Raw genomic sequence first — 22,542 nt, 5'->3', positions numbered from 1 at the left:
TCTAACTTTTTGCCCACTGCAAACTTGTCATGTGGAAGTTAGTTGGCAGTCCCCACTCTCAGCCTGGGCAATTAGCAAAGAGCAAACTGCTTGGAAGTTCAGATTGTTGACAGGTTTGCTGCAGAAAAGCGCCGGGCTGGAGCCTGGTGGGAAATGATGTGTGGATGAAGGAACCTTCAGCCATCAACCTAGAGGTCAAGTCATTACGATAGGAGAATCAAGAAGCGCCACAAGCCATTTATGAGCACCACAGGGGTCAAGCCAGGAGCAAATAATTTTGCTTGGAGCCACCGTGGATAACATATTATTACTTTGGGAGCTATCTATCCACATACATGGAAAGTTCTCTTTAAAAATAACTGCAGCTTGAGCTTTTAAACATTCATATTGTACTTGTGTAATTTATTGCGTTTTCAATTATATATATATATATATATATATATGTGTGTGTGTGTGTCTGTCTGTCTCTATATATTTTACATACGATATTCATCCATGCCTAGCTAGGAAGCTCTTTGCTGGAGGCAGGTGCAATTCTTGAGGTGAGATAAATTCAGCAGACATATGGTGGTCTACAATATATATTCAATAGGTTGCCGTATTGTCCTGGAAAGATCCCCCTCCTCCATCCAGACCAGATTTTGGAACAACCACAATAGAGAGAAAACCTCTGAAGCACCCATACCAGTTTTTACGTAAGACCCATTTCAGGAGCATTTAATTAGTACTGTATAAACCTCCAGCCAAGCTGGCTACATTCAGTAAAGCTGTTAGCTCTTTACAGAGTCTCAGGGTAATTTTGGAACCTTAACTATGAAGCCACGATGGCTCCATAATCAAAGGCTCCTAGCAGCCTAGGTTCCACAACAGTAACCTTGGCTATTCACCTCGTGCTCCATTAAACAATTAAAACTCGCCGCACTGGAGAAAACATTAGTATTCTTAGTTTACATGGGGTCCAACTTACTAAAAAGGAAACAGACTATGATCATCTGCAAACCTCCTGCCTCTGACTGGAAAGGTCTCAGGGACTTGCGGCCAACTGATCTTCAGTTGGGACAAACTACTGCTGCCAGAAGAACTGCGATAGCTTATAGCTGCGATGAACCGGGGCTGTCCCCACACAGACACTGGTCCTAAACAGGGATTGAATTTGTGTCCGTCAGCACCAAATGCACAAGTCTCTGCCACTTGCACTAAAGAGGGAGCTCTTACTTAATTGGCCTCTCAGAGTTGGTAAGACAACTCCCACCTGTTTATGCTCTCTGTATGTGTGTATAGATATCTCCTCAATATTTATTCCACTCTATATGCACCCGAAGAAGTGGGCTGTAGCCCACGAAAGCTTATGCTCTAATAAATGTGTTAGTCTCTAAGGTGCCACAAGTACGCCTGTTCTCTTCTGGCTCTGTATAAGCAGAAGGCCAGTAAAGATAGTCTCTGGTATCCATGGAGAGCTATAACTGCTCACAGTGTGTTACACAATCAGCTGAGCATGAGGTGATGAGCTGACCTTGATGAAAATGAATGGGGATGAGTCAAAACAACTACCCCCCGCCCCCTTGCTCAGTGCAGAAAACGGAGTGAAAGTTCACAGGCTGCCAAGCCCTTCTTGCTGTGCAGAAACTCAGAACCGTGCTAGGAAATATCCGGCTGTATCCTGGCTTTGGATACATATATTGGGCTCCCATTGGCATCAGTGGGAGCTGCACGGGCATATCCCTACCCAGAATACGGCTGTAGCCAGTTTTCTTTATTGGCATCTAGAGATGCTCAGGGCCAGTGTTCGTCCTCTGCATCACTTTTCCTTCTGCTTTATTATGGGGTCAATGATCGGAAAGAATTTCAGGGACAAATCCTGAAGTCTTTACTCAGGCAAAACACCCAGTCAAGGGGCAATATCCTGAGGGATGTTGAGCACCTTTGGCTCTCTCTGGAGCCAATAGAATTTGAAAATGCTCCATTCCAGTGAGGCGTTGACCCAGTGAAAGCTTTTCCTGGGTGAGAGACCCCAAGATTTGGCCTGTAATGTTTAATATTTAAACATGACCATTTGCTAAACCTCCTAGGGGATTTAGATACCCAAACTAAGCCTAAATGCCAGTCTTCCGCTAAACGTTCTGCCACCACTGAAATTAGATGACAACGAGACCAACAGCCTCCAGTGATGGGCTCCTGTAACGCATCAAGCAGTAGCAAAATGGCCACCATCACAAGTTGGCTCAGACATGCCAAAGTTCACTGAGAAAACCCCCTCGACATCTGGGCCATATATATCTGGAGTGTGACCCCAATGCTTTCAGTGTTGGGTCCTTTCCCTATGCTTGATCCTTCATGTGCATGAACCAGACAGAACCTTGTGTGAGTATCTTCTTCATGCTCCATGGGGAAAATACAGTGCTTCTCAGCATGTGAACTTTCCAGACTGACTCACTAAGCAAGATCAGGTGCAGCTGGACTCCTCGCTATAGTCTGTTACCAGCTGTTTTGTGTTTGAAGTGTTTGAAGTGATTCAACCATCTCCTAGAGCAACCCTGACTACTGGCACCCGATGAAGATTATTTAAAGCCGCTTAGTTCGTTGCTCTTCTTATACCCCAGGAGATGATCTCATGTGTCTCCTTTTATTGGTCATCCTTGCTGGGCAGAGGTTTCACGCTAAACCCTTCGGATAAGACAATAAAATAATGGCCATGTTGGTTTTGGTAGCCGGCCAAGCTAGCAAATCTTCCCAAAAGGAGAGCTTGTCACCAGCACACACAGCTCTGTTTGTCAAGCGTAAATCCGGTCTCACAGCAGCGGTCTGAGCGCTGGAAAGGTCAGTGAGTTTTATAAGTGGAGGAAGGATTTGTTTTCTGAGTTAGCTCAACTTATTCTTCTCGGGGCCAGATCCTCAGATGGCATAAATCTGCATAGCTCCACTGAAGTCAATGAGTCTCCTCTGATTTATAGTGGCCACGGATCTGGCCCCTAAAGATTTACCTGTCTGCCCTTCCTAAAGGGGAGCAGGAGACAACATTCCTCAGAGACCCTACCAGGCAAGCTTTTGCATCAGAGTTACAGCATTAACAATCTCTGGCCCCACCGCCCTAAGGCACTCTGTGCCCCTGATCCTCCATGTTTGATCTTTAAAAAGAAATGGTGCTTTTGCCCCAATTACTATTTTTTGTTTAATATTAATAACATTGTCCCCCAAAGCCTTTGGCTGGCTGCAGTGAAGACCTGTTGACAGTTCCATGCAACATCATTCACTTGTCCCCCTTCTCAGACCTCATCCACCTGATTTAGCACATGACCTTTTCCCACTACCCATCCTCTCCCCTGACCGATTCTGAGGGCTTGGTTCCATTCCATGGTGGGAATCGGGCCTTAGGAGATGTATCCAGAATTGGTGCAATGGGTTTGTTGAGGGACTTAGAGGAGCAAATGAATGGAAGTTTTCTGTTACATAGAAGGAGGCGGAGAGCCAGCAATTTACCCTAACCAGAGTTATATTAAAGGGAGAGGCACCCCAATTCTCTAGGGGGACCAAGTGGTCCCCACTCGGTTCTCACAGCTTCTACTCCACACCACTGAACCCTGGAGCATGAGCAAGGAACCTCCCACTGGCTTTTCCATACAGAGATGACTGGGGCAGGAGGGGGTTCATGAGGGCTCCCTACAGCCACTAGCTTTGCAATACTGGCTGAATCAGCCCTGCCTGAGGCAGCCATTTTGAACCCCTCCTCAGATCTCCATAGCTACCATCTCAGCCTGTCATGTTGACAGCCTGTCTTTCTGACTCTGTCATATACCCAGCTCAGGCCTTGACACCAGTTCTCGAAAGCCACAGTAGCTGCAGTTTATTCTGACTGAAAGGGCTACAAATACTGTGTGACCATCCTCATCGGGTATTCCCTTCTAGTCAGCGCCATTGAAAGAGCAAACCTCTAGTAACCTCAGGGGCTGCACATTTTGGAGGTGGCAGCAAAGGATTCAGGAGTGAAAGGGTTGAGGCTGCCTGAATTAACCAGAGCTGGGTCTGAGGGGCTAAATTTGGATCTGGATTTCCAGTGTCATAAGGCTGGGGGGTATTCAGAGCTGAGGGTTGGGTTCAAGCCCATCTCCAACACTACCACAAGAAGACCTTCCTGAGTGAGGTCCTGATCCAAACCCACTGAAATCAAAGGGAGAGTTTCTACTGACCTCAATGTATCAGGGGGTAGCCGTGTTAGTCTGTATCTACAAAAACAACAAGGAGTCTGGTGGCACCTTAAAGACTAACAGATTTATTTGGGCATAAACTTTCATGGGTAAATACCTCACTTCTTCGGATGCATAGAGACTCTATCGAGTCAACAGGCCTTCCCTGCATAGAGACTATGCATCCGAAGAAGTGAGGTTTTTACCCACGAAAGCTTATGCCCAAATAAATCTGTTAGTCTTTAAGGTGCCACCAGACTCCTTGTTGTTTTTACTGACCTCAATGTTCTTTGGATCAGGCCATGAAATAGCTGTACTTTCTGGGATCCATAGTGACAACTGCTGGGGCTACTTTAGGGTACCTGAAGAGGAGAGTCTGTCTGCAACATCTCCTGAAAGGCACAGCACCCAGGGAATTTCCATATGGCTTTAACAGCAGGTAGGAAAGACGTACAGACAAGGAGGGAGAAAACAGGGACAACCTTTGAAACTGCAGCACTACACTAATGCTAATGGCTATGCCTGGATTAGGTGAGGCAGTGCCAGTAAAAAAGGTTAACGATTTGAACACTGGCATTTTCCAGACTGTCAGCTGCATGAATTTCTTTGAGAACACGGGCTCTTATCCTGGGGGTTGCGACCCACCGCATGTACATGAACAGGTGTCAGAGGGTCGTGGCCATTCTGCCTTTCCCAGATTGCTAAATGGCTAGATTGGAAGTGGGCACCCATTACGGGAAAGGCGGAGAACCACTGGAGGACGCATACACACCAGAGATAGACCTGAGCTCCAAAGCTGAGATCTGGATCCCAGTTCCAAACTTCTCTCCACATAGAGTTCAGGGATTTTGATTCAAGCCCATGATAGAAAAGGGGCCAACTGCAAAATTCACTTCTCATAGTTAATATAGATACATAAGGGGCATGAGTCTGCTCTCCCACTGGGCTAACACCATTGACTTCAGTGGAGTGACTCCTGATTTGCATCGGTGCAAGAGGGAGCAGAATCAAAGCCCAGTGTGTTTGCACCACTTCCTAACGGTATCTCCATCTAGCACATCTGAGCACAAAATGTCCCAGAGGCATTAGGAACCGCTTCTTGTAGACACAGACATTTGCTTGGGAGATACTAAAAAAACTCTACAGCTCGTTCATTTTCAGTTGACAGTGCACCAGTGAGACAACTTAAAAACATAGAGCCAAATCCTGCTGCCCACTTACTCCAGGGAAACTGAGGGCAGGACCTGGCTTTTAATTTGGAAATCTCCTTCAGAGTCTGTCCAGGGGGACATATTCAAGCAAGACAAGGACAGCTTTCTCGTGAATGAACTTTTACCCAGTAAAGGGACAAAAATCTCTCTCTGCCACGGAGAGCTGTGTGGTCCAAGGCCAAGCACCTTTGAGACTGGGGATCTGTGCTGAACCACCATAGCACCCAGGATAATGCCTGTTTGTGGCTCTTCTGTAAGGGTCATTTCTGAGCTTCAGGTTTTTTCCACGCCAGGCAAGTCTCTAGGAAAGAAGAAGGAGGAGAAAGAAAATGAGAGAAGTTGCAGGATAAACGTGTGAACACAAATTAACCAGCTTCCTCCGCCTTCTCCTCGGCCCACTGCTGACATCGACGAGCGAGCCCATCATTCACATCCCAGGCGCACCTCCTGCTGCCAGGACACCTTCCCGAGCTCATCTATCAAGCGCTGTGGGAGGGCCACACTGAGCAAGACAGCCTGCCCCTTGAGAATGTTGCACTGACGTGGACTCCCCGTTTCCCCTCCCTGGCCCCAGTCACAGCTATTGTTGCTAATGGGGGCTGTGTGCTGATGGTTAGATGATCCTGGCTGGAATTCCCTCTGCTACAGTAACCAAGAACATCCTACTAAACTTGAACTGGCTCCTTTCAAGTCTCCTAAGAAGCTGGCTAGCCTCTTATGGATGCCAATGAGGTTGTTATACAGGAAAGAGAGGAGGAAACCAAATTTATTCAGGTGCAAAAGGCGTTGTATAACCAGAGGTGCTGGAACTAGGGGCGCTGAGGGTGCTGGCACTGCTGCACCCCCTGGCTTGAAGCGGTTTCCATCATGTACAGGGTTTACAGTTTGCTTCAATGGCTCTCAGCCCCCCCTCCCCCCACTATACAAACTGTTCCAGCGCCCCTGTGTATAACTGACTCCACTTGGAGCAACAGAGCGTTTGAACCCAAGACCTTCAATACTCAAAGCACAAGCTGCTACCACATAGGCTAAAGGACTAAGCCATTAACTAGGATCAGTAGTAGAATCATAAGCCTCTTATATGGACCACCCACTAGAAGGGAACAAAGATCCGCAGTCTCCTAGTGGAGGTCACAATTAGAGCTGGTCAAGAATTTCTCAGCAAAACTTCTTTTTTTGTTGAAAAAGGCCGATTTGTCCAAAGCAAAACTGTTCGTGAAGAAGACGAGTGGTGTGTAAGCTTGAAAGCTCGTCTCTCTCACCAACCGAAGTTGGTCGAACAGAAGATATTTCCTCACCCCCTTTCTCATGAAACTGGGGCAGTTTCGACAAATCTCCTGAGTCAAAAAGTCTGGAAAAAAGTTTCAGCTTTTCAAAGAAAAACGACGTTTTATTCAGAAATTTTAGTAAATTTAGACCCCCAAAAAAGGTTAAAGGGGAAAGATTCAAAATGGAAATGAAACATTACAATTGATCCAAACTGTTCTCCCCTCTTCCCCGCCCCCCTCCCTCCAGTTTTTCAGTTAGTGGAAGTTTTTGAGATTTCAATTTTTCATCCCGATTCAGGACATGAAAACATTTTGAAATCTCAAAAGTTCTCACTGTTCTTCTTTCCTATTTCCTGTGGCCCTAGTTGCACTTGGAGGATTAACTATCGACAGTCAAGAGTAGGAAACTCAGCTTTGCTTTTAGGAGTTAAATGAACACGCTGGTCCTCCTGTCCCAGGGTTTGGAGCATCAATCCTGTGACTCCCTTCTCTCCCCTCACTCCCAACCTGGGCACCCACCAGTGCAGCAGGGGAGCATATAAGCATGGGACACAGCTGTGATGGGTGCCTCTTCATGGTTACAGAGATCAGAGAGAGGAATGGGACTGATTCCCCCTGAGATGGGATCTCAGTCAAAGGGCAAAAGTGTCATACCAAGTTCAACCCGGGGCTGGGATCCAGCGATGTGAGTGAGCGGGTAAATGTGACACACCCAGGACAAGTCTCACACTGACGTCTCCTGCTCTGCGCTGGGGTCTTCTTTTTTCCTCTTCATCTTGCAGAAGCCATGGAGCCCACAGAAGCAAGCAAAGGTAAATTGGGGCATCCCCTATGGCAGGTCAGGCTCCGGAGCATCCAAAGGAAACCTAGTTGGGGACAGGGAGAGGAAAGAAAGAGAGAGTTTTTGAAATCAGAGCAGCTCTCGCTGATGGCTGGGAAGGAGGATGGGCAGGGATGGTCAATCACTGCCTTCCTTTGCAAGACACACTTCCCCCCAACCCCAGATGCAGAACTCCTGGCCCCTGGCAGCCTCCTCTCCCAGTGCAGAACCTCCTATCTCCATCCTTCCCCATGTCAGATGCCCCCAATCACATTCTCCAAAATTTTCCTTTCCAGTAAAAGAAGAGGGGGTTGAACCAAACACATGCTGCCCGTGGAAGCCTGTGAGCTGTAATTCCCACATGCACAGAAATGTAGATAGTTTGCACAGTCTGCTAAGCTAATGAATATTACAGGGACCTTAAGCTTAGGCTCATTGGGGTGTTTTAACAAAGCTTAGCGATATATACCCAGCAACCGCAATTAATGAGAAGCAGCTGATATCAAAGCTCAGTGTCTCCTTGTCCATTTTCAGTGGATCAAATCATGCCCCAAAGCACAGCCCACATTAGGGAGTAACAGCTTTAACAGCTGCAAAATGTAATTATGCAAACAAAAGCCTTTTTTTTTTTTAAGACATGGAAGGGAAAAAATAACATCTGAAGTCAAACCCACCTGCGCTTTCCCCCATTTTAATTTTTAGCATTTCTAACTTTGCAAATGATCAAATCTAGTTTTGCCAATGAGAAAGAGGGTAACAGTGATTAAAGTGCTGGAAAGCAGGAGTCTTGAACACTACATTTCTAATTTTTATGGCTAGGTCAGTCTAATCTCTGAAATACAGAGAGTCCTGAAGGAAACTTCAACTGGCCCCTCATCCCTATCTCAGCAAGGAAGGCAGTGAGCTTCGAACAGGGCATGGGATTGGGAGCTTGGACTCTTCCAATTCTGGCACTAAATTACCATCTGAGCGAGTCACTTAATTCCGCTGTAAAATGGGTATAATGAAACTTATCCAAGCTTTGAGATCCACGAGTGGGAATTGCTGTGTAAATTCTAGCATACGCTCCAGAAGGGCAAGTATTGCCCATAGTGGTTAGCAACGAATCATAGCTTCTGACGCTGGTGAGCTGCTAACAGAGACATGCCTGATTCATACATCCTGTAACTTTGCAGAAATTCAGACCTGGACCTGTCTCTAACTTACACGGGGACACTTAGGAGAAAAGTAAGGACAACCTCTTTAGCTGACTTGAATTAAACTGAATACACTGGGCCAAGTGCTCTTCTTCGGCCCTGAGCCACCAGTGCACTTTTGCATGTGGTTATCAACGAGTAGTCCCATTAAATAGGTGCTTGAGAGATTTGCTGGTCGGGTCCAGAGTGAGTGCCAAATAAGTTCACTGCGTGAGAGCAGGATTTGGCCCAAAGGAGATTTTGCAAGAGAAATAGCATATATCTTGCTTTAAAAAAAAATCCATTTGGCATGTGACCCCACCCCTTCCCACTCACAGAGTTACAAAATATCCCAAGCTGATAGTTACCCCAATGGAGAGAGTTCAACTAAAATCCCACTCGGGGTGGCTGCTTGTCAGTAGCTCAGCTGGCTTTCAGGGGGACATGCTAAGCTCCTCGAGGCCATGGAGAATGTTTGACTGACCTTCCGGCTTCCAGCACAGCCATTCAGTACCCATTAAGAGCTCTTCAATTCCCAGCACTGTCATTCCGACATGGCAATGAAAATCACATCATTCCCATCCAGTAACCTGGGAACCAGATACCAGAGCGCAGCTACCTAGTGGGCTGGCTTTATCCTCTGTGCTTTTGCCTGACTTTGTCTTTCCAATCAGAGACCAGCTACTAATATAGAGCAGATAGCAAGTAAGGGACAGAGTCCCTTTAATACACTTCTCCAGCCGCCCATCTCCCCACCTTCCCCTTCATTTGACAGCCTTCTGTGTACCTGTCTAGCAGGCTCCCAAATTAAAAAGGCCCCAATGGTACCTCTGAGGCTCAGAGTCATGAACAATGACAACAGGCTCCTTAATGAGTCTTCCTGTCTGCAGGGTTTCTTAGCATAGTGGCAGCTCTGTGTGTGTCTCTCTGTGTGCTGCTGCTTTTTATTATAAGCCAGCAAAAGGGTCTTCTGAGGAAACAGCTGACAGGGAGCAAAGTGCCACTGGACGAAGCTGTCTGAAGGCGAGATCTGAAGCTAGCTCTCTCTCAGTGTAGCTACACTCTGTGACTTTAGGTGGCAGAAAGGAACTCTCTGCGGAACCAGGCTGGTATACTCGCAAATCTGCACTGAGAGAAAGAGCCGGTGAAAATGCCTTGATCATTTTACACTGCGGTAACTGCGCCAACCTCAGTTGCTGCTGATTTACGCCAGGGTAAGCAAGCGGAGAATCAGGCTCAGCGAACCAACTTCAGCTCCTGTTGCAGACAGTGGGCCAAGTTCTGCCCTATGGACCCGATCTAGCTCCCATTAAAGTCAATGGAAAGACTCCCATTTGACTTCAATGGCACTACTGCCTGTGAAACCTCAGCTGATGTCAGTAGGTGTAAACTTGGCTCATCAGGAGCCAGATGGGGCCCCGTGTTTGCGTCAATGAATATTTTTGTAAAGATAGAAAAATTCTCCTCAGCCCCGGCACCCAAATACGTTCATCCCCCAACATCAGCGATGGGCCTGAACAAAATCACCAGCTCTGTCTCAAATTTGGGGGTGGTCAAAATCTGAATCCAGATTCAAATTTCTCAGCATACACATTATGTGGGCCCAACTGTAGCTAAAAATTCCTTCTGAAACCCAGGCGTACTGCAGAACTTCGGGACTGTTAAGATTTTTAAACTATTTAACAGGGTTTTACCACCTGCACCTAAAATGGGCAAACATATTTCGGGGATCTTTAAAAACCCACAGGCCAGATCCTTAGCTCATGTAAATCAATGTAGCTCCTTTGGAGTCAATAGTTTTAGGCTGATTTATATCAGCTGGCGATCTGGCTCCCAGATATAGGGAAAACAATATCTAGCCCATAATATCCATCAGAACTAGGCCCTAGAAGCGGTACCCTCTTGAAAGTACAGTTGTGGGCATATGTCAAGGGTAACAACGCCCCACCATTTTTAGGGAAATGGGACATTGGGACAATTTCCAGGGAAATTTCAAGACGCGCTGTCAAGATAAAAATCTGAAGACATAGTGCAATGAACCTGCTACCTCACTATTGGGTTGTTTCCTTGCACCCCGGATGAGCTAGATGGAAATGATCTAGTAATATTCACCACTCACATAAGAAGCATAAAATTAATTGAAGCTTGAGGAGTTGCAACCATTTATGCCAGTGGTGAATTTGAGCTCATATACTTTAGGGCAGCAGTTCTCAAAGCCGGTTCGCCGCTTGTGCAGGGAAAGCCCCTGGCGAGCCAGGCTGGTTTGTTTACCTGCTGCATCCGCAGGTTCGGCTGGGAGAATGTGACAATTTGCCGCTCCAGGCCAATGGGGGCTGCAGGAAGGGCGGCTAGCACATCCCTCGGCCCGCACCACTTCCCGCAGCCCCCATTGGCCTGGAGCGGCAAACCACAGCCAGTGGGAGCTGCGATCAGCCAAACCTGCGGACACGGCAGGTAAACAAACCGGCCCGGCCTGCCAGGGGCTTTCGCTGAACAAGCGGCGGACCGGCTTTGAGAACCACTGCTTTAGGGCCCAATTCTGTCCCTTCATACACACAGACTAACCTCATTGAAGTTAGTGGGAATTTGGGCCTGAACCAAAGTCCACTGAAGTCAGTGGGAGTCAAATCCAGTGACTTCAGTGGGCTTTGAAACCTGCACTATATGTAGAGTAAGGTACTACTAAATGGAACAGAGTCTGATACCTTATGCTACAAGTAGCTCTGTGAAATCAACAGGGCTGCCCTTTGAGTAATGTATTATTCAGTGCAGGCAAGGCTATCAGAATTGGACCCAGTGTGAGAAAGGATGGCAGGATCAGGCCCTTACATTGTTACCATTTAAAATACTTTTACAAGTCAGATTTGTTTCCCATTATTTATACTGCTTGTTTCCAAATTTTTCAGCTTGGACAATGAAACTCAACAGCTGGTTGACTTTTGTTCATAGCTAGTTTCCGTTTGTTTTTCTCACACACAGCACTATTGCATTTCCAGCACTCCAAAGAAATGTTAAAATTTAAGAAAAATCTTCTTGGGATCTTCTTGGATTTTAATATTAAAAACCCATGGACATTTGTTTAATTTATTAATGGATCAAATCAATCTCTGGTGTGTGCAAACCAACAGAGTTACCCCAGTGCTAAATTCAGCCCATTATGTCTTGTAAAATTCATTGCATTTTGTGCCCAAACGAATTATTATTACTGATATTATAGTAGCACCTAGAGGCCCCTTTGTGCTAGGCACTGCACATACATGGCAAGAGACAGTCTGTCCCAGAGAGTTTACAGTCTAAACAGACAAGGGGGGAAGGAGAAACTGAGGAGCGAAGTGACTTTCTTAAGGTCACCTGGCAGCTCAGTGGCAGATCCAGGAGTAGAATTCAGGGCTCTGGACCACACCATATCTCTGACCATGCTGTCACTGTACAGTAAGTGTGAGTACAATAGGTAGATAGTGTGTCCCTTTAAGCCCAGTCAGGCAGGTAGTACTAACAACAGATCTCCCCATTCTCTGGTCAAGCTGTGTTAATCTTGGCTCTAACACGTATCCTGGGCAACATCATTCTGCCAGCATTTCCCTTTGCTAACTATCTACCACTGCATACAGACCCACAATGAGCCAGCAGCTCACATAAGGCGCTGGCAAGCCTGACATAACTGATAGGAAATCCTTATTCTAGGCAAATGGCCACCTAGAAGGAACTAAAGACAAGTTTTAATCAAGCTGCACCTGGAGATAACAAACATTTCGCATATGGTCTGTACCGCAGCCATGGAATTTCCTGCTGAATTGACATCTTCCTGCCCGGGCCGGTCTTTACCGTTGGTGCTCTGCATCTCAGCCCCCTGGGCCGGGTCCAAAGCCCATTGAAGCTTGAGCCTTTTCATTGACTTTGATGGGCTTTGGATCAGGACGGAGGCCATCGGGGAGACAATTGGCCAGATCCTCAGCTGGTGTAAATTGATTTCGTTCCAGTGGAGTCCCTGCTGATTTACATCAGCTGAGGATCTGGCCCCATGAGAGCTTCCAGAGGAAACCAGGGCTGACAAAAAAGTAATGGCCAATACCAAAAGAAAGAGTAACCATAAAATAGCTCCTAAGTGGCTGTGTGGATGGGACTTTGCTCACGGTACAACAGGTCCAATCAGGGTGCCAGCTCCAGCTGGACAGGCCTTTGCTCTGCCTGCTTATGTCTCCAGGGCCTCATCCTTGCTGCTGTTGAAGCTGATGTCAAAACTCCCATCGACTTCAATGGGAGCAGGTTCAGGCCCTCATTCAGAAGGAAGGGGGAATGGGAAAGGCAGAACTGCTGAGGATTCTTGTTGGACCCTTGCATGACTTGCCCTTCCCAACTCAGAATCAGCAAGAGAGGAAGACGGCAGCTACTACCACGAATGGAGCCCAGGACTCAAGAATCCAGAGCACCTAGGGAAGCTGCTCCGATCCAGCAAACACATGTTCCTTGTCCTTATACAGCCACCTCCAGTTCACGTCACAAGCTCATTTTAAGCCAAGACCCCTCCCCTTCTGTGCTACACTTTCTCTATTAAACAGGGGTAAAAAATTACTTACCAGACCTCACAGGGAGGCTTAACTAACAAACATTCACAAAGCACTTTGGGATCTTTAAATGAAAGTTACTATGGGAAGTGCAGACTGTTATTATTATCAATATGCTGTGGCCCTGTTTCAGGACACTGAAATAGACAGACGGTCAAATTTCCTTACTATGGACCCACAAGCAGGCTCACCCCGGTTCTATGATATTTATTCTGCCAACACTTGCCACGGCATCACTCGGGTACCTTTCTCCTTGGACATTAGCGGATCCCAGGACAGACTGACTTAGCTGCAGACACAAAACCGTCATCAGAACCTGGGCGGTCTGACTGACAGGACCCCAGCTTCCATTATGGAGCTATTGATGTCTTTAGGGAAACTTGTCGCACGGAGGCTTTTAAAAGTGACCCCTCTGCCTTCCATTCAGGGAGCAGACAATGATGAATGAGCCTGCAAGAATGGAGGCAAGCACAAAGTGAGCCTAATGCTCCTGTTCTTCTTGAAAAGGTAGAAAAAGGATCTTGAAGGAGCAAGGAATAATTAAAAAATAAATGAACTAGCTTCAGTAGCGGTGACAGAAGCCCTGTTTGATTTGCAAGAGCTGGGCATGCTTCACAGAGCTGCGCTGCCCTTTCTATTCAAGGGAGAAGATCCTTTGGATAAAGCCCTGTGCAGCAGAGAGAAAATGCAGGATGCATTAAAAATGTTAAGCCAGAGAATTCTCTTTAGTCAATTGCACAACCCCGGGCCGTGTTTGTCACTGTCACAGTGATGAATTGGGCGCTGTCTGAAATCAGCATGCTCACTTTAATAATGTCACTTTCTCCGAGTCCTAATAAATGTCTTTCTGAACCAGCTGGACAGAACCTATTCCTTAGCCCAGCAATTACTGATTTCACTGGGTTTTGCTTTTCAACCTCGGCTATTCTTAACAGCCAGGTCAGGCTGATGAAATGGGAAATCTGTATTTTAGCTTGGACTTTCCGTGCTGTCTTTTCCTCTCTTTCTCAGTTGTATGCCAAGAAGCAGTGTAATCTTGTGGTCAGAGCAAACGAATGGGAACTGGGACTTCTAGGCTTTATTCCCAGCTCTGCCACTGACTCACTGTGTGGTCCTGAGGTAGTCACTTCTCGAAGGGCCTGTCTACACTGGGGATTGGTGCACCAGGACGAACAACTAGTGTAGACATGGTGCACCAGGGCAACATGTTTAAAAAAAACCTAGTGTAGACATGGTGCATCGGTGATGCACCATGTCTATACTAGGGATTTGTACCAGTGCAAAAATTGGTGTAGCTAGAAGGGTGCAAAAATCCTCAGTATAGAGAAGCCCTCAATCTCCCTATATGTAAAATGGTTAATGTATTTATTAGTTACCTCCCAGGAGGGTTGTGTGGCTTAATGAATAATGATAAAGTGCTATGAGATCTCAGTTAGAGAAGCGCAAAGGGACAAAATTCTGATGTGATTTACACTGGTTTAAATTCAAAGGAATTCAGGGGGCCTGAATCACTGGTGCCCTGTCCCTTGTGCAGTGATTTACGCCAGTGAAATGTGAAAGTAAAATGCTACCATTGCATTCTGATAACATTTTACACCTGCTTTGCAATGATATAAATGACAATGCAAGGTGAAGGGTGACACTGAATTGGGCCCAGAGGAGTTACTACAGGAATAACAGGAAGAACTGAGGAATAAGAGTGTCTACTTGAGAAGTTATACCGGTATAACTTGTAAAACTTTCCCATGTAGACAAGCCCTGAGATAAGAATCTGACACTGCAATAAAAGATGGGTACATTTGTCCCTACTGTTTATTCCTCCCTTGAAGTCATAGGACTAAATTTATCTACAGAGCAACTCTGCTACTGGCAGTTTGACCAATCACCTGCATCTTGTGGTATCATGTATTGTTACCCTTAAAACGGCTCTGGTCATACCCACTGGGCTCTGCTTCGGACGAGGGAAGAATCAGGTGAACCCTCTTTTCACACGGCTAAAAGCAGAGTTGCACTGAAAGACAAGGTTTGTCATGATGTGTCACTGGCCCTTTAATTGTCTGGGCAAAGGTTTGCACAGAAATTCTGAGGTTTCAATTCATGTGATTTTTATGCCACTCCAATTTTGCTTTTCTGAGAAATGTGATCAAATTTGCTTTTAATTCCCCCACTAGAAAAATGTTAAATTTTACACTTTGAACTCCAAATTTTAAAACTGCCTTTTGCCCCCAGCAAGACAATTCTTCTTGGGAAGCGGGCTGATTTTCAGTGGAAATGGGTCCTGTGTTTTTGCAAAAAATTGGTGAGGTGAGACCAATGTCCTGGTAAAATGACCTAGTACTGGAAAGTGCCCACATACCATGGTGATGGATGTGGTATGAGGACCTGAATAGAATAAAATAGCTTGTAATGAAATATGAAAAAATGCCTTCAAATTTCAAGTTGTTTCCCCTTCATGCTGGATATACCAGCCATCTCTGACCTTTACAGCCAAGATTTTCAAATGTGATCAGTGATTTTGGGAGCCTGATTTGAGACACCTTAAAAGAGCTGGACAAGTAGACAGTGCTGAGCACCCATCCTCTGACCATCAGGCCCCTTTCAGGTGTCTCACCTGGGGCGCCCCAAACCACTGTCACTTTTTAAAACCTTGGGCTTCAAGTGTGTCAGAATTGTGAGCAGTGCCCCACCATAGAGGCCTACATGAAGAGATTTATGACATAATTTTGTGGTTTGAGCATTGGCCTGCTAAACCCAGGGTTGTGAGTTCAATCCTTGAGCGGGCCACTTAGGGATCTGGGGCAAAAATCAGTACTTGGTCCTGCTAGTGAAGGCAGGGGGCTGGACTCAATGACCTTTCAGGGTCCCTTCCAGTTCTAGGAGATGGGTATATCTCCATATATTATTATATTATTATTTTACACTGTAATCCAGTTCCAAAAGCCAGCAGACTCTGGAAAGCACAGGTCTGGACTCAAATTGGGCTGGGTTCATCTTTACTCTTGACTATTGCAACAAATCCAGTCACCTAGGCCTTTAGTAGTCACTACTGCACACTGTGTAATGAGGCCTTAAGAACTTAATGAAAATTACAGGGATGGAATCCAGAGACCACTGGCTCTAAAATCTATCACTTAAAATAATGGAGCATCTATCTCCTTTAGCTATTAGCAGTACAGGGCCATACTGATTGCATCCAGGAGAGGGCATGCCTCACGTACGCACCAGCCACTTCATTACACTCCTCTGTATGCCAGTTGCTGTAGAGCTGGTTAATTTTACCAGAGTATCCACATTATTTAATCTGTTTTTTTATTTCCACTTCTAAAATTACGGTTATTATTTTTTCACACACCTTGGATGCCTCCCTCATTATAACCAACCTAAGGCAAAACCCAATTAAGAGCAGCAACCCATAATTTACAGCGGGATACTTTTTTTAAACCGAAGAGACCGGAAAAGGACTAAATCAAAAAGAAATTCTGTCCCTTTAAGAGGAGATAATGAACCAAAGCACTGTTTCTTGGGCCCGCGTGTTTGCTGAGAATTGCTAATTAAAACATCACTTCTGTAAAGTATGCTGATCCCATTGATTCTTCCCCCCACACAGTTAATTTGCTGCTAGGAAGGCAAAGTCACAAGGGTCCTCATTATAAAAATTTCACTGGCTGCAGCTAATGGTTGTAATTAATAGGTGCAATAAATTTCAAATGGCCAGCCAGGGTGTTCATTAGTTTCAGGCTGACTCAGCACAAGTGGGGTAGCCTGTTACTTAATAACCCATTTTCAAGCAGACGTGGCGGCGGTGGCCAGGGGGGTGGGCATCCCATGGTATATACAGTAGATCCATATCTTTCCCTAGATAGCAGAGCTGAGTGAATAGTTCATAGGAAAAAAAATTGTTTGTCCCTTTTTGTCCTACTTGTGAATTTTCCAAGCAAAACCTCAAAAGGCATGAAGACACTTAGCAAGTCAAAGGGGGCCAGATTTTCTAAAGAGCTCAGCCACCAAAATGAGCTCTTTTGAAAATCTCTCCTTTAATCTCTCTGCGACTCAGTTTCCCATCTGTAAAATGAGCATTAAAAATCCTTTCTTTTTCCCACCCTTTGTCTGTCTTATCTATTTCGATTGTAACATCTTTGGGGCAGGGACTGTCTTGCTGTGCATATGTACAGCGCCTAGCACAATGGAGTCTCGATTTATGTTAAGGAGTTTAGATGTTACTGTGACACAAACAAACCATAAATAATAACGTTACTCCAGGCTTGGATCAAATGCCAACAAAATGGCTTGCGTGAACCACAGAGCTACATGTGTCTGAGTGAAGCCCCAGTTGTACAGATGTGTCTCTGCATCTGACTGCCAGTGAAATGGACTTGGGCATGTCTAGCACATCTCCTGCTCCTTATTTCTCTGGTAGTGTGAGCTGATGGGAGCTTGTCATAGAGAGCCTGTGTGGTGTCATCTGTGGGGGGATTTTTTTTTTTTTTAATATTTTCTTTTTTCAGGAGAGGCCTAGTCAAAGAAATGTTAACAGCTGGCAGATGCACAGACATCCTGCAGCACAGCAGGGCCTAAGAGAGCAGCACCTCTGCATTCTAGTTCTACTATATCTAGTGTGTGACCTGCCCTCGCCCGCAGACCTCTCATCACCCATGAAATCTTCCTTAGAATCACAGAATATCAGGGTTGGAAGGGACCTCAGGAGGTCATCTAGTCCAACCCCCTGCTCAAAGCAGGACCAATTCCCAACTAAATCCTCCCAGCCAGGGCTTTGTCAGCCCGGGCCTTAAAAACCTCCAAGGAAGGAGACTCCACCACCTCCCTAGGTAATGCATTCCAGTGCTTCACCACCCTCCTAGTGAAATAGTGTTTCCTAATATCCAACCTGGACCTCCCCCACTGCAACTTGAGACCATTGCTCCTTGTTCTGTCAACTGCCACCACTGAGAACAGCCGAGCTCCATCCTCTTTGGAACCCCCCTTCAGGTAGTTGAAGGCTGCTATCAAATCCCCCCTCACTCTTCTCTTCCGGAGACTAAACAATCCCAGTTCCCTCAGTTCCTTGTTGCTGAATGCAGGTCCCGAACTTGTGAAGTGCTGAGGGTGCTTCATTCCCAGGACTGAGCTCTTAGTTGAAAAGTCCCTCATGACTGGAGAGGCAGCATGTCCAGCTATATCCTCCATAAGCCTCTTGGCTTTCCTCCTGAGTAACCCTATCTGCACAGGCTTCTCACAGAATCTATTGTAGCTGTGGGTCAGATTTCATGAGGTGCCAGGTGCTTCCTGCAACATGCTCAGCACCCTCACCTCTGATTGACACCTCTGGGAGTTGAGGGCTCTTGGCACTGTGCTGAAGTAGTACGGCACATTGCAAGGTCAGGCCCTGAGGCTGGATGGACCGGGTCAAACAAAAGAAGAACCAACCTGAACCATTGCAACGAAAGCTTGGAAAATTGAGGAAACTCGGTCTCCATCCAATGTACACCCATAAATGAGGATGAGACAGGAGGGAAGGAAAAATGAACTGCAAATCTCCTGACATTTCCCCCCTTCATTATCCATGGAACAGGTACAGTGTGGGCAAACTTCCCCATCACTAGCCCAGCAATGCGCCAAAAGCCTCACCCTGGAAAGAGGGACCACCACTAGGATATAAGAGGGGAGCTCGGTCTCCATGGCCCATTCAGTGCCTGACCCCTCTTCTGAGACTGCCAACAATGGTCCAGTTAGGATGAGTGGGATTTTTGGACACTTGCCCATGAGTAACTGGACTAAGACCCATCAACGCAAAAGACACAATTAAAAAGAAACTGGAACCACACAACGACCCACCTTGAGCTGAGAACCTCTCTACGATTCTCCGCCCAGTTGACAGGGATTTTCCCAGGGTGAGCAGGTGGCAAAGCAAACTCTGGGTGAATGAACAGGCCAATTTTATCCCTGCAGTGACTTCATTGGGATGGATGTGGTCCAATGTACTTGGGTCCTGATCTCCAGCCACTGAAGTCAATGGAAAGACTCCCACTGACTTTAATGAGCTTTAGATCAGGCCCTTCATGATAAGCTAGAGGGGACTGGCTAACAAGTGAAGGTGGGAATGGTCTCTGCGGCCCATTGAGACAGAACTAAATAAGAACAGCAGCTTCTTCCTTCCTTGTATCTCATCCCCCAACAGCCTCAACTTAGAGCGAGTTAAATGAGTTTGAGGAGATTGAAGGGAAAGAGAAGCAGCCTCTTCCTTCATTACCCAGCTACTGCAGCTTTAATAAAGAATGGCTTTTCGGTTCGTTATCATCTGGCTGTAATTAAAATATTAATAATTGCAACTCCCTCCCTGGAGTCATTTATCATGGTCTGCAGGGAAATTGCTCCTGCTCAGGGGATTGTCTTCCATGTGACCAGCTGACCCAGCAAGAAATCCAGAGCTCCAGCTCTGTCTGTAAGTAGGGGGAGTTGTGTTAACACAGGGCCCAAGTGTGACTTTGCCCTAAGCCCTGAGCAAGTTATCCTGCCACTGGAGCAGACCAGCAAGCAGGCTGTGACTTAACAAGAATTCCCCCTTGCTTTGGTAGAAGTACCCTGTGCCAGGCTACCTGAACAGGTGTGCTGGCTGGCACATAGGGGAAGGATATGGCACCAAGATTCTGCCAATGCACATGGGGTAGGAGAGATCTAGCTGCCCTGTACAAGCTGCTCTCACCTATAGGCAGCTGCCAATGCTGGGATGCATAGGTGTGTCCTACTGTCCTGCACAAGCCAAGCCACCATCTGGCCCATAACAAATACTGGCTAGGGTTTAGGGTGTCACTAGGTAATGGTTGCTCCTAGTGGCTTGACTGGCCCTCCTCTTTAGTTCTCGGTAGCTCTGAAAGGAATTAACAGTATTGTAGCAATCTGATGGCTCCCGTCTCTTTCTTTTCAGGGCAGGAGACAGCATTATTGCAATGACAATAAATAGCATGGGAAAAACAGTGAAGAGCTTTGAACTTTTTTAGAGCTCTTCCTTTTGTTAGGGATGAGATTTCCAAAGCAGTCCAGGGGAGTGAGAGCCATCTCTCCTGTTAAAAGTAATGGCAGGTGTGTGTACAGTCTTCAAGGCTGCTTTGAAAATCTCACCCTACGTTTGTCAGCTCAACTAGTCGTTTTATTTTTGTTATAACCACAGTGGCAGAGTTGGCCTGAGAGTCTTTGCCTCGTCTCCTAGAGAGCTAGGTCACAGAGTCCCGGCTGGGGTCAGAGGTGGAAGGGTGGCGGGAGAAGGGATTTCTACTAAATTAAACAAAAGCTTTGAGATGTTTCGCTTCAAAGGGAAGATGCCAGCGGAAACTCATCATCTCCTTGCTGCATTGGGAGGCAGGGATGTTATTAACCTCATTGACCCTAATTCAAGCACTGGAAGCTGGGGCCCAAAGTCTGCTCCTTGATGTGGTCAGTACACTTGATGTGGTCAGTACACTTGTGGCTTGTCTACACTTGAAGGTTAATATGGATTAAGGGAGTATGTAGATAAAAGCTCAATAGTTATTCCTTAGACACCCTTAGATGGACACCCTTAGAGCTGGTCTACACAGGGACTTATTCCTGATTAGTTTTTTCTGAATTAGCTTAATTCATTTTGAAAGTGGATTAAGTTAATTCAGAATAAGGCTGGGTCTACACTACCCGCCTGAATCGGCAGGTAGAAATCAACCTCTCGGGGATCGATTTATCGCGTCCCGTTGGGACGTGACAATCGATCCCCGAATCGACGCTCTTAAATAGCTATTCTCGTTTAAATTCATACCCTACCTTCATCCAAATTAACTTCTTTGTGTAGACAAGTCCTAATATAGGCGCTTAGACCAGCAGGCAAAGGTTGCTTTAACTGTAAGGCCGCATGAGCTACTTTCAACTCTTGGATGACAACCAAGCCCATAGCTCACCTGACCCTGGAAGTCTTACCTCTTCTTCAGTAGATGCTTTGCAACCACCTTTGCTAGCATCCATTCCTGCAGCCACTTGTCCCAAGTCTTACTACGCCTTCCGTGCCTCCTATGAGGTCTTGTTTCAAATGCCCCTTCTGCTGCAGTCCCCAAGACACTCCTCCTGAGAATCCCTGCAAGGTCAACCCCATTTCCATTAGTGATGGGCCTGAAATAAAAGCCCAGAACCAAAACAACTCTGATTTTTTGGGTTGCTTGATGTTTGAATCAGGTCAATGGCAGAGACAGGCCCAAATATGCTCTAGGTAAAAAACATGTTCTAGCTCAGCTAGAAGGAATGGGCTTGATGCAGTTACCATAGGGTGAAAGTCTATGGCCTGTGCTTTGCAGGAGGTCAGATCAGATGATTGTAATGGTCTCTCCTGGCCCTAAAGTATATGAATCAATGCTCCTGTCATGATAATGGACCAAACCAGATCCAAATACTCCTCAAACGTTGGAGTGTTCAAAAATCAGAATCCAGGTCTTGCAGCTTGGGTTGTCTCTGGCTTGGCAAGAAAATATTCCATCTGAAAAAAAAAACCCAAAACCTAAGGGAGAAAAAGACTTTGTGGGACGTGTTTGGCCATAGATCCATTTGTTTTTGACTGACAGAGGCCATGATAAGTGATCAGACCCAGCTCTCACCCTCCTACCCCAGCTGGGTTTCCATAGACCGCAGTGTTGAAAACATACATGTTGTTGAGTGTTTCTCTCTCTTTCTTTTTTAAGCGCCTGCTTTGCTAAAAGAAAAATCAATAGCATAAAGGGTAGTCAAAGCGAGTCTCAGGAGATGAGTATCTAGCCTGCATTCTGCAGACAGGCTGCCAATAATCTTGTTCTGATCAGCTTTGCCCAACAGCCACCGAAATATTAATGGGGGCTATAGCCGCTTCTGTTTGGGTATTTGAGATCCTTTGCAATCTCTTGGAGCCTGTTGACAATAAGAAGCAATTACCACTTAAAAATTGTGCCTGTAAACAAGTGCCAGCTTCCCGGCATCCTGATTATAAAGGTGGCATGTTGTGCACTCCATATTCATGAAACAAAGATACAAATTAACCCAGCCCGGCGGTTGGATTAGTCGCAGAATGAAGCGTTGCAATTACCGGAGATGACTGAGGCTAATCAGGATGAACGGGTACAGTGTAAGGAGAGCTGGGATCCTGGAAGAACTGTTTCCCCAATCCTTTTAAGCAACGTTCCCCATTTAAATCCCCTATCGTTATGAAAGTGTGGGGGGCCCCAGAGCAGCTGCACTGATCATTAGGAATTCATTCAGGAACAGCATGGCCATCTCAGGGCTGTGCATTCCACAGGAGTTTTGCCACAATTCAAGATGGGTTAATGTACCATTAACA

The 22,542-nt window shown here is 46.2% G+C and overlaps 1 long non-coding RNA gene across 1 annotated transcript in view; it reads right to left on the bottom strand.

The window, feature by feature from the left end:
• Window positions 1-4,427: 4,427 nt before the first annotated feature.
• Window positions 4,428-22,542, bottom strand: part of LOC117875784 — a 57,380-nt gene continuing 39,265 nt past the window's right edge. Inside the window, exons 2-3 of the long non-coding RNA XR_004645353.1 lie at window positions 7,315-7,526; window positions 4,428-5,693 (exon numbers count right to left, since the gene is read on the bottom strand). This is a non-coding gene — a long non-coding RNA (uncharacterized LOC117875784). The remainder of the gene's footprint in view (window positions 5,694-7,314; window positions 7,527-22,542) is intronic.

The sequence above is a fragment of the Trachemys scripta genome, chromosome 4, assembly GCF_013100865.1.
Source record: "Trachemys scripta elegans isolate TJP31775 chromosome 4, CAS_Tse_1.0, whole genome shotgun sequence".
In the NCBI taxonomy this organism is placed as follows: domain Eukaryota; kingdom Metazoa; phylum Chordata; order Testudines; family Emydidae; genus Trachemys; species Trachemys scripta.
The sequence above is the reverse complement of the archived record's forward strand: the minus strand, read 5'-3'. Positions and strand labels throughout refer to the sequence as shown.